The sequence below is a fragment of the Neophocaena asiaeorientalis genome, unplaced genomic scaffold, assembly GCF_003031525.2.
Source record: "Neophocaena asiaeorientalis asiaeorientalis breed wild unplaced genomic scaffold, Neophocaena_asiaeorientalis_V1.1 scaffold136, whole genome shotgun sequence".
Lineage (NCBI taxonomy): Eukaryota > Metazoa > Chordata > Mammalia > Artiodactyla > Phocoenidae > Neophocaena > Neophocaena asiaeorientalis.
Window position 1 is genome coordinate 2,050,887 of NW_020185333.1, and position 16,078 is coordinate 2,066,964.

At 44.7% G+C, this 16,078-nt stretch overlaps 1 protein-coding gene across 5 annotated transcripts in view; it reads right to left on the reverse strand.

Moving 5' to 3' along the window:
• The window catches only part of BOC (BOC cell adhesion associated, oncogene regulated), a 230,550-nt gene that overhangs the window by 75,505 nt on the left and 138,967 nt on the right, over window positions 1–16,078 (reverse strand). For 4 of the 5 annotated variants that reach the window (XM_024735416.1, XM_024735415.1, XM_024735413.1 and 1 more), the window contains exon 1: window positions 3,701–3,896. The exons of the other annotated variant lie outside the window; for it this stretch is intronic. The gene's annotated coding sequence lies outside the window, so the exon portion shown is untranslated. Of the gene's footprint in view, window positions 1–3,700; window positions 3,897–16,078 lie in introns of those variants that run through there. 5 annotated transcript variants of the gene reach the window in all.

A 16,078-nucleotide genomic window follows, 5' to 3' on the forward strand; every position in this document is an offset into this window, starting at 1 on the left:
GGGGGGGTGAGGGTAGGGGGGTGATGGGGAGGCAGTGGGGAGTCCAGCCATGTGTCAGCAATTGTCAAAGGCATGAAGAAGCATGGTGGTGGCAGAAATGGAAAAGATGGTAGGATGGCGGAATAATAAAAGGAAAGGCAGGAGAGACTGGGCAAGAAAATAATGAACAACATACGGGCAGAGGTAAAAGAACGTTTCAGTCCTGCCAGCCCCATCGCTGCCTCTAGGACTTAGCCTGAGAGGCTCTCAGGCTCTCCTCCTTCCAGGAGGCTTTCTCCATGACCCAGTCCAAGCACTTTCACACTGGAGTTTGCATTGCCGTGCCCTGAATGTCCCCTCCCCTCAGTCATGGAATGACTAACTCAGTGGTAATGGAGATTTAGCGAGCAATTAGCTCAGTGGATTGAGTCAGTGTGAATGGAGCCCACAGGCAGAGCCAGGGGTCCAAGCCAAGTTTCCTAATCCTCAGGGCAGTGCCACTTGAGATGGATCCTTTAAGTCTTACTTCCCGATTCCACCTCCCCTTCTCTACCCATTTCCAACCCTGAGGGCTCCAAGGAGGCAAGAGCCCTCCTTTTCCTAAAGGAAAGCTTTTTGTAAACATGGATTTCTAGATTAAAAAGAAACACCCTCTTCCATCCCACCCTCCAGCCCCAAATATTTGATCCAGCCTCATAAATGATGAAAATATTACATGTAAAGGCTCCATGTGGGAGCATTCTCAGGACTTAGGCCGTTCCCAGCAATAGCAAAGTGGCTGGATATACCTGGTCCCTATGAGTCTTTGGTCAAAAGTGTAGAGCTGCTTCAGGGCTGTCTGACTACAAGAGTCTTTACTTTTATTGGAGCTATGTGAAAAGTATGTATGCACATGGATGAACGAAAACAGTTATAGTATGGCAATGTGGGTAACTTTAAAACACATTTTTTTTTATTAGTAGTAGATGCTTGTGCAAAAAATAAAAATTGGGAGGGGAAGGTCGTTTGGAGAACCATCCTTTGACTAAGAAAGCTTATTTTCTTGGGACAAAGAAGCTCCCAGTCTGGGGTCTGATGTGCTATAAACTTTTGCTGAATTGAAGTATGGAGATGACAATAAGTTCCATATGTTAAAGTAAATACACTTTAAAAAATGTAACAAATCACTTTCTTTTCTCTCCCTCCCCAATTTCCATCCACCCTCCTCCTTATTTTCACAGATAGCAAGAAGGCTTGGAGTTTGGAGGAAAGAAAGCAAACTCCCAATGTACAATATCTTCTGGTGCCAGGTTAATACTTTCTTGCTCAGAGGACAGAAAGTACTGGAAGCAATTATCTGGTGCACTTGGGTCTTCTTCAGCTTCTATCCGCTTGTTTAAAAGACACAGAAAGGAAAACCCTTATTCGTTAACCATACTGGTGACTTTGTCGAAATCTGAACTCAGAACCCTAGGGTCCCATGGAATATTGTGACCACCAGGTTCACTTCTCACCATCCTTGCTTATACTCTGGGGATCCCTGGGGAAGTCAACCGAATTATCTCATGAGTAAAATCTCCTACTCCTTCTTAGGGTATGGAAACCACAGATAAGTTGCTGAAGAGAGCTAGGAGCCCAAACATTTGAAAGAGCATTTCAAAGAAAGGAAAATCTCTGGACCCATTTGGAGGATGTAAAGGAACAAAAATCACCCTCTTATTCAAGTTGGCCAACCGATCAACAGCTAAGCAGGGTTCCCTCTATCCCACCACAACCCCATCCCAACTGTGGTCAAGGAACCAACTATCCTGGACTCTATCAACTTCCTCTCCTCAGTAAAGCCAATGCTGTGGCTTGGGCAATTTCTCCTGAGAAGCTGTTTCTTGCAGTGTTCCTCTTCTGAGATCTCTTGACAGAGGATGAATGAGACAGTGTCTGACATCTCAATCCTCAGATTTCATAGGTGTAGACAGCCTCCGGCCTCCTGAAGGGCCAAACTTTAAGCAATAGTTGGGGGCAGGCAATGTCAGCAAAGCGGCAACTCTTACTTCTTTCATTTTCCATACACTCGCTCCAAAAACTCATCCTGCAGGAAAATCATAACTCCACTTCTGTTTTCACCCTGCCTCTGTCCCACTGACCCCAAGGTGCTTCAAGATTACCATGGGAACCTTCTAGATTTCAATTATGAAACCATAAAAAAGTACCAATTCTAAGACCTCAGAAACGTTCCTGGGAAACCTGTTACATACCTCAAAATGGCCAAACTCTTGCCTCAGATTCACTTTAAGTTCAGAAAACAGGTTGGACAGATGTATGGGGGCATCCGTCCCCACCTTAGTCCAAGGAGACTGTTTAAATACTGTCATGCTGCCCTTGAGAAAATGGAGATTGATTTATTGACTGTAACCAAAGAGATGAAAAACCATCACAGGGCTAGGCTGCCTGCTTAGGGCCCAATTGTGGAATAAATCAGAAACGTTTGTGCATTCAAGAATTTTGAAAATTTCGTTCATTCAATGGCCAGTGTTTGCAAGGTTCTGGGTAACAAAGATCTAGGTGACCAATGTGAGCTGGGTACAAGGCACTTGGAGGTGACACAAGGGCCTGAAACCACAACATACTTTTCACTCAGTCCATTCAAAGAGGTAACTCTGGGTCAAAAACTTATGCAAACCCATTTGAACTTGCTGAGAAGGGATGAGGGAGAGGCAGAACACCCCACCACGCCCAGAAAGTGCCTGTTTAGGATCATTGGTGTGTGGTTTGGGTATTCTTAGCTCTACTGCCACATCTCTGGAGGCACATAACAACCTTGCAAGTAACACTGCCACTGCAATCCCATACCCAAAACAAAACTAAGCAAACAAATCCCTAGGGCTCCTTAAACTCCACCAGGTCTGCCTGCATCCCCAGCCCTCAAAATCCTCCTACCATCTGGAAGAGCAAACTAACACTGGGCACCCTGAAAGTTAAGCAGAGCCTTCAAAAATCCAGCAGAAAATTCTTCCTGGGTTCCTCGCCCTTCTCCACAGCCCCTTCCCACTTGTTCCAAAGGATCATTTCCCAACCTCTTACAGTTACACCAACAAAAACCCCCAAGAGAACAACCCCAGGAGGACCTCTGGACACTCTCACTTCAGCCTCGGCCCTTCCACCCCTCTAGCGGGGGATGCTTTTCTGGGACTGTTTTGCACCCGGTCCGTTCGGTCCCTCATTTGGGTTTAGTTTTTTTTTTTTAATTTTTAAAATTTATTTATTATTATTATTTTTAAACTCTGAGACGGTAAACCCTCCCCCCCTAAGAGGCCAAATGGGTGTGCGGTGGTGCTGTGTATTTGCCGACCCCTTGTGGGTTTCTCCCCAGAGCCCCGCGCTGGGAGCCGGAGACCGGTGTCAACCTCCGGGGAAGTTTGGGAGGCTGTCCGGGCCCTTCTTCCACCGGGAAGCTTCCGGGAACGACCGTCCAGACCGCACCCGCACGGAACAAGATGCGGCGGCCCCGGGCCTGGAGGCGGCCACCCGGCACCCCGCCGCACGCCTCGGCCGCAGCCCCCCGCCGGAGCCCGCGGGCCGAGCGCTGGGACCCGCTCCCGCCGCCGGCGCGTCCCCACCAGCCACCCGCCGGCGCTTCCTCGGTATCGCCCGGCCTGCGGCCGCCTCCCGCCCCCTCCCCTCCCCAAACCAACAAATAAACACAACTTTTTATGAAAAGAAAACAAACTTCAGCGACGTGACTCACCTCTGGTGCAGCCGGCTCCTGGGAAGGGTGAGCCGGGGCCCGGGGGCGCGGTGGGCGCAGAGAGAGCCACACAGCCCGGTGCCGCACGGACACACAACCCGCACAGTGACACCCAGGGACACACAAAACGGGAGAGCGGCGGCCGCGGGAGCAACAAAGGAGCCCGGGACCGAGAAGCTGCGGGCCGGGGAGGGAGGGCGCGTGCGGGTGCGTGCGGCTGCGGCGGGCGTGAGTGTGAGTGTGTGTGCGCTCGCGGCGGCTGACACCGGCGGGCCGGGGCTCAGGGTCCCTGCGGCAGGAAGCGGGGGCCGCGGCGGCAGCAGCGGGAGGACAAGGCAGGGGACGCCGCGCCCTGCGCACCCGGTCCCTCCATATGGAAGAAGCTTTTTTGGATGACTGAACTCGCAAACAATTCCTTCTTTTGCTTCTGCCTAGGAGCCTCCCATTACCGCTCGAGGAGGAGGAGGGGGAGGGGGGAAGAGGAGGCGGGGAAGAGGGGGAGGAGCAAAGTGGAGCAAAGAAAGTCTTGGAAAGGAAGCTGGGAAAAAAAAAAACCAAAACAGTACCCCCAAACTCAGTTTTTCTCCTAATACCCATTTCTCTTTCTGTTGCGCCTTAGTCCCGTGCTCTCCCCAAACTTCACTTTCTTTCCGGTACCAAAAGCAAAGTCCTCCGCCTTTCTCCCACACCCACGGGCTCCCCGGAACCCCCATTTCTCTTTAGCTTCACCTCAGACCCTTGCTCTGCTACGCTATCCTTCCCTCCTTTCGCCCAGTCTCTTCTCCCCAAGTCTTTTTCTGACACCCCCCGCTTCTTAATGGTCTCCTTCATTCTGCAAACAAATGATTGGATAAATCATTAAAAGTAAACTCTGTTGTTAAACGCGCCCCTACCCGCCCCCCAAATGGGGCAGCGGCTGTCGAGAAATCTATAAGGAAACCACAGCCCCAAAGCTACCTCCCCGCGACCGACCCACCCGGTGGGTCGGGGAAGGGAGGGTTCGCCGCGTCCTCCTCTGTTGACAGCGCCCTGCCCTGACCTCCATTCATCATCCCGGGATGGAAGAGCGAGGAAAAGGATGGGGGGTGGGGAGGCGAGGGAGGGGTAGCGGCCACAGAGAAAAGTTAGTTACGTCCTCGTGCGCGTGTGCGTGTTAAGCCCTCCCTTTAGTGTTGGGCAGAAAAGCATTCAGAGTAGCGGTTCTCAAACTTGAGCTGCATCAGAACCCCCTGCAGGCTTATTAAAACACAGGTTGCTGAGCTCCACGCCCAGAGTTTCGGCTTCGGTAGGGTCTGAGGTAGGGCGGAGAATTTGCATTTTTAGTAAGTTCTCAGGTGGTGCGGATGCTGTGTGTCCAGGGCCACGTTTTAAAAACTACTTTTCTACCGTATTGAGAAGTCAAGCACGTACTGAGTTGGTGGCAAATGGGTCCCCTTCTTAATCTGTAAGTGATGAAACATAGTGAAGGGTCATCCAGTCCACACCCTTATACCGAGGCTGAGGAGACCGAGACCCAGAAGGGTTAAGGCAGGCGTTCGCTGGAGTTTGTGCCAAAGTGGGAAGGAACCGTTCTGAAAGCGGACAGGCAGGCGGGGAGGGGGGAGAAGGAAGGTGCTGCCTCCTTTATGTCAGGAGAGCCGCACTGGGAGGCAGCAAGCTACCATGTGGCTCTGAGAAAGTCACCTAACCTTTTTGGGCCTCAACTTTATTTTCTTCAGTTTCTCATCAGTAAAAATGCATACTTTACACCAAGTATATGATTTTAATTGAACCTGAATCCAAAGATGTTTAAAAGGGCAACACAAACATCCTTTAATCAATATGTTGTACTATTTTTTTCTCATGCTTTTGGAAATCCAGGCATGAGCCAGTTTCTTTATTGATGTATCTGGAACGTTCAGCTCCACGTGCCTGGATTCTTGGGTCTGTCCCCAGGGGAAAGTGGATAAAGGGGATGATCCATTTTCAACAAGGTGAAAAAGACTATATACTCCTTCCTTGAACTATGCACTTGTATTCTTTCCACTCCTTTCTTCTCCAGTTCCCTCCCTCCCCACTTTCCTTCTCTTAATCTCCAACATTCTCCCCCTAACATTCTCCAAGGCCTATTTTTCTCTCCACTCAATGCCCATATCAGCTTCCACCTTCTTACCGTCCATCCTCCTCTAGGGCACAACTCACAAGTACAGGCCTGGGGCCCATCCTGGGTACAGAACTCTCAATTTCCCAAGGGAATGGACCAGCCAGCCTTCCACTGCAGTGAAAACACTCCCTCTCCCCAGAGCCCCCAGCAGATTATTGAGCTGTCTGTTTTTCAAAGATGACTCCAAGTACCACTCTCACTGATAATGTGGGATACCAATGAGGAAACTATGCATGAAACTCTCATATTGATTCTTCTATATTCTTTTATATACTATTCATTGATCAACATCTCAAAGATGTCTCTTACCCCTTCCCATTGTCTTCTTCCAAAGACTTTCTCCTAGGACTCTTGATTTCCTCCATTCTGGCCTTTGGGTGTCCCCTGAACCCTGAGTCAACCAGTCAGAGCACAACAGAAAACAAAGAAGGTTGAAGTCCTTACCAACATTATTTAGCCAGGAGAAAGACCCCATGGCCTGTACTTCCCTCCATCCCAGGCTGCTCGTGGGGCTGCTCATCTTTCCCACAGAGTTCAGACAGAATGCAGCTCACAGCCTAACCGAGAGGGCTTAATTCTGCGGCAGCACCAAGCACACTGTTGGCAACTCACATGTGTTTATTGTTTTGATGGCTCTTTGTATTAACATAATTGTGTTTATTATTATTACCCCTGTAAGAACATTGTATCTCTGAACTCTCTACCTTTGCCTGGAGCAAGTTCCTTGCCTAATTCTCCCTTCCCCTTTTTATTAGTTTCCCTATCACTACCATCCCCACCCCACTCTAACCGCCCAGCCATCTCAAAACAGAGTGTGGGCTTGTGATCAGGTGCTCTCTGCTACTCTCCACTTTGTTCATGGTGAATCCCTCTGGTGTTTTGCTTCCTTGGGGGCTATCTGGGCCTCTATCAAGAAAGCAGCATTTAGTATGGAAGTCACATTTATTATGTGAAGTCACACTTATTATGTCACATTTATTATGTTGGGGGTGGGTAGGCAGGGATTGTAGATCCATATAAGTTGCATATCACTAAACTGTGCAGAGTGAACTGGAAGGAAGCGCAGTGAGTGACATGAAGAGAGGATGCTCCCTCCTTAGTGTGTTATAGACACTCCATTTGTATCATATGGACAGGGGGCCCCTTGGTGGTGAAGGATATCTGGAAAGAATTGTGCTGAGAAAATTACTAACACATAGGCAAAGAGAAATAGGGACTTGATAATCTCCCCTCTGTTTTAATATAAATCTGTTTTCCTCATTATAAAATATGTTCACTGAAGAAAATTTAGAAAATATGGAAAAGCACAAAGAAGGAGGAAATTACCTTAATCCCACTACCTACGGGTAACAATGTTAACAGTGTTTTCTCTAGTCATTCTTCTCGTTTCTGTTTCTCATCATACAAATCCATAGTTCACCTTCACCGAGTATATGATTTTAATCGATCAGAACTGGAAGATGTTTAAAAGGGCAGCGTAAATGGATACTTTTATTCAATATTTTGTATTTTTTTCTTATGCATTTGGTAACTTAGGGGTCAGTTTCTTCACGGATTCATCTGGTGCTTTAACATTTTGTAAAATTGTGTTCACTGTAAACACACGTTTTGATCCTACTTTTTAAATTTAACATTGAAATGTGATTATTTTCCCCATGTCATTAAATCTTCTCCAAAGTTCAACTTAAACAGCTGCGTGCTATTCAGAGAGGTTGTTATTTATTCAACCATTCTCCTGTTGTCATGTATTTAGATTATTTCTATTTTTATTATGATCACGCATCACAGTTGACTAAACATCTTGTCATAAATCTTTATTTATAATTCTGATTATTTCCTAAAGGTGAATTCCTATGAGTAGGAGTTTTGGATCAACGGACAGAACGTTTTAAGGCCTTTTGGCTGCTGTTGCAAAACCGTCCTGTCGTGGCTCCAATATATATTTTCATCTCTCAGATCCCCACAACAATGAGATCATCAGATACAAGGCTCCAAGTGGAGACTTGATTGAATTGTCCAGTTTGGATGACTACACAGATAAAGAAAAACCACTGCCAATATTCACTACAGTGGAGACAATGCTCAAGTGGGAAGGGTGGAACAGTAATTTCTTACTATGTGAGCTCAGTTATATTTATGAACTTATTTAACCTTCCCAACAACCCCCTGAGAAATAAACTAACATTTATTGAGCACTTACTGCTCACAGCCTCTGTGTGTACGTGTCATCTCGAATCCCCACAGCAACCCTTTCCCGTAGGTTTCATTATCTCCATTTTACAGATATGGAAACTCAAGTAACTTGCCTAAGATCCCTAGCAACTAAGTGGTGGTACTAATTCTGAAACCTGGGGTTTTTCAAGTGCAACCTATGGTTTCCCTGCAGCTGTTTCATGAGTTACAGGCTTCTTAGTGGAGTAAGAAAGGCATATTAAGAAGATGCTTGAATTTTGTCAAGGAATCTTTTGTGGGCTTCCAGATGACTGTTTTTTTGTAATAGGACATCCAAATACATTCAAAGAGCTAAGGTGACTTACTAACTGTAATTAATAGAAGAGTCCAAGGATTGTATACCTTATGAGAATGCTGTTCTGATGTATGAGTTAAGATATCTAGATTAGGGCTTCCCTGGTGGCGCAGTGATTGAGAGTCCGCCTGCCGATGCAGGGGACACAGGTTCGTGCCCTGGTCCAAGAAGATCCCACATGCTTGCGTACAGCAAAAAAAAAAAAAAAAAGATATCTAGATTAAAGACTAGATATTAAAATTCACAGTACTAGCAATAATAAGAAAACGGGCTTTTGTATACATTCTTATTCCCAAAGCTAATGTCTGGATAAAGACTTTTTACCTTGATCAGAGGTGCTAGAAATAAAATATGTGTGCGTCCAACTTCCTAGTTTCAAATTCTAGCTGTTGAATGTATAGTTTTTATTTATTAAAGCAATATCTGAAAACATTTTCAAAACAAATGCAAACCTTAATTCATTAATTTATTATTAGGAAAATTGGGGAATTCCCTGGTGGTCTAGCGGTTAGGACTCTGCACTTCCACTGCAGGAGGCATGGGTTCGATCCCCGATTGGGGAACTAAGATCCCGCAAGGTGCATGGCACGGCCAAAAAGAAAAAAAATAAAATGGCAAATTAGCCCTCATTTGCTCTTTAGTGGGCCATTAACTAGCTATCTGAGTTGGCCTACCCCTCCATGATGGTTATCACAAGGGCTGCCAGAGAAGGAATGTGCCCAGTTGCTCCAAAATATTTGATGACTGAATGAAGAATGATGAATAAAAGTATAAGATTGACCTCTGCAACAATTAGTAAACAATGCAAGACAGTGTGTAATTAAACCCTAAATTGCAGGTTGAGGCAGGATTACAGGTGAGCCTGGTACAATGCCATCTACTCCGCATTCAAGGTGAGCTGGCTGAGACTGACTTCTGTCGTCCAGCGCTGCCAGCACAGGTGTTCCTACTGGCCATGTGTTCTTTGACTTTAAGGAGTCATTCTCCAGATTCCCTTGAGGCTGCCTACAGACAAATGTACCCTAGGGGGAGGATGACATAAAAAAGCAAGATTGTGGGATCAATCTGGATTTGGATCCAGTCTTAAGCTGTATGAGCTTGGATACTCTGAATCCCACTTTCTTTATCTGTGAAAATTCAAAATAATATATATGAAGTATCTCTCTCAGTATGTGATTCTTAGTGGGTCATCTGGTGCAACTATACCAGTTGTTTACAGTTAGCACTTATTCTGATTGGTCAGTTCCAATGCCTTGACCATTATTTTACATATATATTTATAGAGTACCTTGGTGGGTACTCTATAAGTGGTAGTTATATTAGTAAAAGTTTGGGTCAGAGGTACAGCTAGGACAGAGAAATGGAAAATAGAGTAATCCAAGGCCATTTCCATTACCCATGCTGCATGCTTGATTTTGCACACTCCTTAAGTCTCAGACAAATGGAATCTGTCTATTGACACTGAGTTCTAAGAGACTCCATTTTTCCACGATATAAGATTCTCTGATGCAAGCACAGGCCCCATTTAGTCCCGAAGGAAACCCCTACATTCGTCAACTCCCTCCATCCTTTCTCCCCCTACCCTCCTCGTGTGTTAGGCTGAGAAACGTGGATCCTGGAGCTGTCCAGACGCCATCTGTCTGATATTGTGAAGCTGATGGCAGTGGAGGGCAGGAGGCAAGAGACTCCAGATAAAAGCAAAAACTCAAGGAAAACTTGACCTTAGTGCTTTGATACCGAACTCAGTGGGTAACAGCCTCCGTTAAATTTGTTCAGTCAGCCATTTAAGAGGAAGGAGTTTCCCACACATCCTGGAAGGGTATTTAGCGATGAGATTCTTCCACGGAGGGGAATCAATGTTCCGGGGACTGAGTAGAGCAGAGTCAAATGCCAGAGCTGTCATGGCAAGCTGAGAGACAGGTAGTGTGCTGGCTTGTTTTGCTCTCAATATATTATTTGCTTTCTCTTTCATGAGTTACCAGGGATTTACTAGGACTTTTGGTCACAGCAACAGAAAACCAGCCGTGCCCCACCTTAACCTCCCCCACCCCACTTCTTTGGGTTTCGGGGAGTAGCCCTCAGGGCACAGGCCATGAGGAAGAAAGGGGAGTTGAGAGGAAGACAGAGATACTGGGCTGGTGATGTTGTAGGAGCCTCCCCACTACCTCTCCAACTCAGATTCAGAACCCAGATTCATCTTCTTTGCCTTCTATTGGTTGGATTCATCAACTAGGAAGTGGAATCATTTGAGGCTTGGTGGGCGCAATTTGAGAAGCACCTTACCTATGAACCTCTGCCTGGGATAAGGAAGGACTAAGAAAATGAATCATAGAGCCCGCTGATTCTCTTATTCCTTAAAAAAAAAAAATCCATAAGCCTTGTCCTTGTTTATCCAGGAGAGGTGAAGACAGGATCAGTCATGTCACTGCCTTACTTAAAGTTTATGAGTGGCTCCCAGCTCCCTTGGTTAAGGGGACAAGTGCTCCCTGCTCTGGTCCAGCCCACCTCTCCAGCCTGGCTCGCCCATGGCCCACCTACCTGTATCTTGCGCTCCAGCATTCCCTTGCCCTTCCTCAAAGCACCACACTTTCTCATGCTTCCCAGCCTGCCCAATTCCTGTCTTCCCTGACTGAAACCTTTTCTTCTCTTTTGTGTTCACCTAACTCCTACTTACTCTTTAAGATTTTCCTCTAACATTACCTCCTCTAGGAAAACTTGCCTGAACCTCCCCTCCCCAATTCCACTTGTCCTCCATGGACCCCTCTTCTTACCTTTATTACAGCATCTATCATGAGCATTGTAGTGGTTAACTGTGGGTCCATCTGACTTCTCCTCTTGCCTGGAATATCTACAAGCACAAAGGCGATCCCTGCTTCATCTTTGTACCCCAAGTGCTTAGCCTGATACCTGGCCCAAAATGAGTGCCCCATATATAAATACTCGAACGAAGAATTAATAAAATCAAGTATCTCTGTCATAGCAGTTGAAGCCTAATGGATCTATACAGTCTGGAATGTTGAAAGGATACCAATAACTGGTACTGCACCTGAGGCGGAATCATAGTTATCGAAACCCAGGCTCTTGCCTAAAGCACGTAAAGGCTGATTTGTCTTAAATATAAGGTTGGATGGCTATTCTTTAGTATTTTGCGTTTAGATGCTAACGGTACGTTTGAAACGATAGCACATGATTGGCATATTTTTGTTTACTTTTTATTTTGAGTTAATTATAGATTCACATGGGTTGTAAGAAATAATACAGAGATTTCCCCCTAACTGGAACACAATATCTAGCCTAACTGTAGTACAATATCTTAAAGATATCTTACCAATATCTTAATAACTGACTTTGATATATCAATCATTGACTTTATTCAGATTTTGACATTTTTACTTGCGTACTCATTTGTGAGTAGTTGTATGTTTTAAAAATGATTTGTTGGTTATTGCGTGTGTGCAGCCCAGCCCCTAAAAGTCTGGCCACAATCAGTAAGAGTCAGGACCATGCCCTTCTGGTCCCGAAAAGAAGGGGCTTGAGTCTCTTCCAGAAGTCTGTGGCAATGGGTTCATTCCTGACCTGGTCTCTGCTTTGCACCCTCTTTGACCCTTCCTTGAATGTCTTGTTCTTCCTCTGACAGGTCAAGAAAGTTCCTAGTTTCTGGAGGATGCATGATGAGTTGGAACAATTCCACCCACCATTTTCTGCCATTGGTCAACACACCCAGGGGTAGGCTCTATTATTTGCAGAGTTCAGTGCAAAGTGAAAATGCAGGGAGGGTCCCAGTCAGGAGTCAGGGAGTCAATCTCCCTTTTTCATACCCACAGCAGAAAGGTGACACCCAAGGAGTTGTAATCTCTACACCAAGACACACTAGGGGATGGGCTAGAGGCCCCTGTCCAGGTTTCTGCTGAAATTCTGTGGACCTGCCAGCCTAGGGTGGGGACAGCCACTGCTTTGCCCTTCTCTGAGATGCAGGGTGGGTACATGCTGTACCCCAACCCACCCCATATTTATGCTCAGGCCCCAACCTGGGGCAGAAGGCAACTGAGGAGCAGGTATGGGGAGGGGAAGGTTGGGGGAAACTAGGGCACGAGGGTTCAAAGGAATGCACAGCTGAGAACTTATCCCAGGCAGGAAGAGGTGGGCAGGACCACATGTGAGCTGAGACTCCAAGCCTCCAGTCTATGCTTCATCGTCCAGTCTAACTTCATTTACAAAACACAGATTCAAAGACAGACTTTCAAGATGGCGGCCACAGAGATTAAAACCAAGCAAGAGGCCCTTCTGAGTACAAGGCTCTGTGTAAGCACACTGACCACTTTCCCATGAAGTTGCCTCAACACACCAAACTCAAACTTTCCTGAAACTGTAACTTTCTACTCTCCCTTGGGACGGAATCATCTCCTTTATTCTACAGTGGGGTCTAAGAATGATGGCATGGAGCAGTGAAACTTTCTTATTTGATTCCTCCTCAATGAATATGAGTAATATTAGCAAAACCCCACTTATTTAGCAGAAAAAAATCTGCTTCTTTCTCTCTCTTTTTTATATCTGTCTGATATAAATCAAAAAAAAAAGTTAGTCTGAAATCAAACTGCCTTAGTGAGTAACACCATGATCTATCTAGCTGTCAGAAGAACTTGGGAATCATCTCTGGTGCCTCCTTTTTCTTCACTATTTTCGTTCAGTGGTCACTAACTCTTGCAGTGCCACATCTAAAGTCTCCCCAGAATTCATTACCAGCATTCAGTCCCTTCTGCAAGTGCCCTAATCCAGACATGCATCATTTCTCATATTGCAAAAGCCTCTTGATTAATCTCCCTACTTCCCATCTGTCTCCATCACTGGTCCATTTTCCACATTCCTGATGGAGGCACCTTTAGAAATGGCAAATTTGATCATGCCACATCCGTCTCTCCTCCTGAAATTGTTCAGTGACCTCACCACTTTTAGGATGAAATCAAACTCCTTAGCAAAGCACACAAAACCTTTCACACGGTCCCTAGCAAGTATCTCCTCAATATGATCCTACCATTTCCCACTCCTGACCCTATTCCCTCCCTCACCATATAGAGCTTCCTTAGATCATTCCAGATCATTCACTTCTCTAGGTCTTTGTGTATGTGGTGCCCTTGCTTGGAGTACCTTTACTGACTCTTGCACCAAACTTCTATTTGTCCTGCAAAGCTAAGCTCAAGTGTTAACTCCTCTGGCCCTCCTTGCCCACCTCACCTCCCCAGCATGTGAGAGGTGCCTGTTAACCAAGGACCCGTATCACTTGGTGTTTACCCTTATCATAGCACCTACTCCCCATTTTAATAATTGTTTCAGGCTATCATGTTTCTCAACCACAGGGGATGCCATTCACACTGTGGTGTATTTTCAATTTTCCTTACTTGATGTGAAACTCTTGAAGCCGGGTCCTGGGCCTTAAACATCATTGCACAACTTCTGGAATATGGTAGGTAGTGGGTAGTTGTTATCTGAAGAAAGGAAGGAAAAGAAAAAAAGGAGAAAGGAAGCACTGCAGCTGCCAGCCTGTAATATTTCTTTCTCTCTCAACCCTGGTCCCAAAAACCCTCCCCCCATCAGCTGTTTGATGTCTTAAGAGACGATATAGACTGACAGCACAGCCAATCTGATTGTGCAGACCTGGGTTCCTTAGGTGATGCAAAGTCATGATTTGACCAAATTTGAAGCAGTGGCTGCATTACAGACACAAGTTGGCTCCGCAACTTGGGCCCTTCTGATGTGAAACACAGAGACGCTGAAACTTCTCTCCCTCAGGAATGACCAATCCATAAAGTTCTAAAACAGTATGAAAAATAAATGGAAATGCCTAGATATATACAGATAGAAAAAAAATGTCAGTTTTATGAACATAGAAAACAACTTAAAAATGCATAACATGCAGTTGTCAAAACCCATAGAACTATACTTCACAAAGAAAATTTTACTATATATAAAATTTAAAAAAATGAACCAGGATGAAGGAAGAGCCCCAAATGGAATACAAACTATAACAACTGAAAAATTAAATACAAAGAAAGCATATTAAAAGCAGCAATTGTAAAGCAATTATACCCCAATAAAGATGTTAAAAAAAAATAAAGAAGGAAAATAAATTCTGGAAACAGCAAAAGGGATTATACTGCAGAAGTATATAGGATTTTAGCAATGAATTAGGCAAACACCTTACAGGTAAAAAATAATACTTTCATTAATACACTCAAGATATTCTTTCCATCAAGGAGAAGATACAGCTGAAGAGCCAATTATGAACTTGGAATACAATATTGATGAGTTTGTTTACGATGCAGTACAGAGAGACTGGAATTAGAAAGTTAAGGTAGATGAGGAATAGAAAGAACAGGGCCCATGGATATTGTGAATTTCAGAATGAAATCAGTGAGGACAATGTCTGCGACAGTAGGAAAGTCCAACTGTTGGTCTTTTACAGAGATGTAGCAAGAACTTGCAGTTGCTAGGGTGCATGTGTCTATACATGAAATGTGTCTTGCTATTTCGCAGCAAAGGGAAGGAAATTGAAGGGAGAAAATGCCAAAAGATATGGGGAAAATACAGTCAAGGAATTAACTGTCAGTGAGGCATTCTATACTCACCCAAATTATCATTAAGGGGCAAAGGTGAAGGGGTCAGCAGGGGAGAGATGCATACATATGAGAGACTTGGGCGTGTCCGACCTGCTTGGACTCGTATCTCCTAAGTTAAACCTTCATGTCAGGCTCAGCGTGTCTCCCACAACTGATTATGCCTCTGTTTTCTCTTTACCTCTAACGTGAATGTACTAGGATTTGGGCATCACAATTCCACTGGAACCGTGGCATAAGATTGAGGTGGAAATTACTATGACCTACAGAATAGAAGGACCTCAGGGTCATCTGTGAGGTGCCACAGTTGGCTCATACTTGTGAAAGTTGATTCTGTTCCCACCTGTGTATCCAGTGCATTCAAACTGGCATCTTGAAGTTGGGCATGAAGGGAGTATTTACCAAAGAAACAGATAATATAAACAAATCAGAACACTGAGAAAAAGTGATGTTTTCATAGAGCTGGTTTGCCAGCACACCACCTGGCTGTCGCTTCAAACACCTTCCGCCCATTCATAAATTTATTTATTTATTAAAAAAAAAAAAACTATAACAACTGAACCTAACCATATTGCAAATGAATAACAGAACCATAATGGAGTGGGAAAGAAAAAAACTAAGTTACTTTGGAAATCAGTATTTTGGCTGGATACTGTAAAACTAATGGCAAAAAGAACTATACACAAATACTGCATTCCAGTTAGTAAACTTATTTTTCATGGGGATACAGATTAGCAATTCTGAAACTACTTTGTGTATATACTAGGGTTGAACAAATACTTTAATACACTGTAGATAATGAAAGTCAGGCTTTTCACTGTCAGAGTAATAAGTTACAAATAAGGAAAGAGGGAAGGCTAGAATGAAATCTATGGTTTTGGATAAGAGTCAGAGGTATCCGTATGAACTCATGGTTTAAAATATATATATATATTTACTATAATATACGTATATACACACACATACATATCTCTCTCTCTCTCTCTCTCTCTCTCTCTATATATATATATATATATATATATATATATAGAGAGAAGAGAGAGATACAGAAATAAATATAGATGTGAATACATACCTAGTATGTTCCTAGTATTCAT